This window comes from Balaenoptera borealis (genome assembly GCF_965194805.1).
Source record: "Balaenoptera borealis genome assembly, chromosome: 3".
Classification (NCBI taxonomy): Eukaryota; Metazoa; Chordata; class Mammalia; order Artiodactyla; family Balaenopteridae; genus Balaenoptera; species Balaenoptera borealis.
Window position 1 is genome coordinate 183,009,268 of NC_138866.1, and position 3,206 is coordinate 183,012,473.

Genomic DNA, 3,206 nt, shown 5'->3' on the forward strand with positions numbered 1-3,206 from the left:
CTCGTGGCAGGCAGGGGCTGCCTCTTGTTCTGTGACAGGGGTGGCGTGGAGGTGGCAGAGACTGTATGTCGACTATTGTTTCGTTTTGCATTGTTTAATTTTTTGGAAGTAGAAGAAAGGAACAAGGAGGCTCTCGCAGTTATCTCTCAGGCTCCGCCACAGAAGAAGCACTGACCCCTGTCACCCACCCTATATTCGGGCCCTGAGCCTCCACTCTTATTAACCCTTCATCAGAGAAACTCTTCACCCATGTCCCCTCCCTGCCTGCTCAGCCCCACGCCCCAGCTCACCAGCTTCATCCCCAAGAAATGCCCGTGGCTGCATGCAGTCGCTCTCTCAAATAGAAGCTCTGGGAGGGCCCTCAAGACCGCTCCACGTCCTTGTCTTTGCGACCCTTTCTGGTGACTCCCTCCTCCAGGCTCTCATCATATTTTGTTCATTCTTCTCTCTGGTAGTTCTTGTCATTATATCCCAATGATCTCTTTCTGAACTCAACAAAAACTATAAATGACTATCACATGCCCATTCGTACTCAATGGCTCCCGATGACCTACAGAATAAAGACTAATACTCTTCATACGGCGTTATATATACATGTGTATTTAACGATCTCGGGACTGTGGGTTTCCCGAGAGCAAGAGCAATATCTTATTCAGCGTTTTATCCCCAGAATCCAACACCACAAGAGACACACAAGGGGACACCCTAGTAATGGGTGTTCTTATCACAGAAAGGGCTCAATCTGTCTTACCCCACCGGAGCAGAATCTTAAAGGAAGTGAACGAAAGGGTGTCTGGTACTCTCCGAGGACTCGGCTTTCTTAACACAGCCTTCCTCAGGGATGACCTTGGCCTGTTCCTTCTAACCCTGGCGCCTCAGTGGGGCTGACTTTCGCATGTTCTTTGTTAGTCCGTCATCTCATTTTGAATCTGTGCGGGAAGATCCTCATTGCAGGAATAGATACCAGCAGCAGCTAGAAAAAGGTGGCCTTTGTGACAACTAGGGCTGTCAGAAGGATTGGTAGGGTCCAGCACAGGGTGGGAAGTGTCCCTTCTCATGCTAAGGTGATAGCTCAACTTCTGTGGTGTGGCCCCATCTGTCACGTGGCCAAGGGATGCAGACGTGCCCCGTCAGGTCTGGAGCTAACGGGAACCAGCCCTCTCATGTGACAAGTGGCACTGGCGCTGTACCAGTGGTGCCAGCAGGGCCACCACTGTCCTCATTTGTATCCTTTTTAATGGTCACAAGTGTGGCAAGACCTGGTAACATTTTGTGGTGAACAAAAGGCGGTAACCTGGGTGTACAGGACGTTTATTAAATGTGTGGCCACCCCACGTCTTGTGAACAGAATTCCTGTGATTATCGTGGACTCCACATTGAGTTTTTGTCTCAGTGCTCGGACTGCGTAACAAAACACCACAGATTGGGGTACTTAAGCAACAGAAGTGCATTTTCTCACGGTTCTGGAGGCCGCAAGTCTGAGATCAGGGTGCCAGCGTGGCCAGGCTCTGGTGAGAGTGCTCTCCCTGGCTTGCAGGCTGCCCGGTCACCTCTCGCTTTGTCCTCGCCTGGCCTTTCCTTGCTGCTTGTGTGAGGACAGATCGCGCTCTCTCTTCCTCCCCTACAAGGGCACCGATCCTATCAGATTCAGACCCCACCCTTATGACCTCACTTAACCGTATTTACCCCCTAAACGCCCTTGTTCAAATACAGTCATATCGGGCATTAGGGCTTCAACATATGAATTTGGTGGGGGGAACACAGCTCAGTTTGTAGCAGTTGCTCTTCCCCAAAGTAGAAGCCTAACTCTCTCCTCCAGCCTTCTCTGCAGCTGGGGTGCAGGCATATATCACAGGCTGGGCAGTCAGATGCCTTCAACTCAGTAAAAACCAGGAGAGGGGTGGAATCCACTTTACAGGAGGTCAGTGCCACTTGGCAGGGAGACATCAGCTCTCAGAGGCAGCCCTGGGGAGGGCCGGTCATGTGTCTGGAACCGATTTTCTGCTGGGTGAGTCCAGGGTCCCAGCCCCGCCTCTACAGGGACAGCCAGCTCCCCCCGCAGCATAACTTGGGCTCCTGGCGGTGCAGCTTCTATGCCTGACCCTGGTCTCCTGTAGATGCTGTGACCTACTGATAATTTTCGGTAAATCATCTTTTGGCTCAAACTAGCTAGAGGTACCAGTTGCAGCAAAGAACACAGATGTGTGCGACTGATGTGGGTGCTTAAATTTTTTAAACCACTTAGTTCCTTTTGCTTGCTTTCTTGGCTGGCTTCTCCAGAGGATTTTTCTCTCTTGCCCCAGTGCTCTTGGGAGTGAGTCTTTGGAATGTGACTTTGTACCGATTCTTGGCTTGTTTGCTTTGGGCTCATTCCTCATCCTTTTCCTACTTCACTTGGTATCATAGGCGGTGTGTGGTGGGGGGGGGGGGGTTCAGCCCAGCAAGTTGTGTGTTGCAGGCTCTTGTGACACCTGGGTTCAACCCAGGAGAGGCAGCGGCGGGGGACTGGGCAGCAGGAGAGAAGGAGCACCCGGGGTGCTTCTCCCCATCTCTCCGCCTTGGGTAGCCTCTCCAGCAGGGCTGCGTCTCTCCCTCGGACTTCAGCTCTGCGGGGACCGGCCCCCAGGTCCAGCTCCCATCAGGTGACTCTGGCTCTGGGCTTCAGCCCCAGGAAGTTGTGACCTCCTGTTACCTCTGATCGCCTCACATCCCTGTTGGGCTTCTCGACTTTTCCATCGGCTGTGTCACCACCTCACTGCATTTACACGTCCTCCGTTTGAATGCTGAGGGTGGATCTCATGTTCCTGGTCAGACCCTGATTGATACAGCTACCCATGCCACTTCCACTTCCGGTCAAAGAGCCACCAACCCCGTGGGCTGGAGTGGAACTCTCCGGGAGGCACCTTCGCCCTGTTGGGTAGAACCTTTCCTGTTGTGTTGGAAAAGGTCACTTCTCCAAAGTGGATGACCATGAGGCAAGTGTTGTCAGGTCACATACCTAACTCTTCTGGCCTCTCAGAGAATAAGAAACAGCCTTCGGAGAGACTTGCTGATGGAAAAAAATCATGATCAGAAACAGCAGCTAAATCCTCGCCTCACAGACCAGAACATCCCAGGAGGATAAAACAAGATGAAGCAGAGATGGGTCAGCGAAGGCTGATAAATACACAGGGGATTTAGAAAATTGTGCCTGGCTTTTAGAAAAA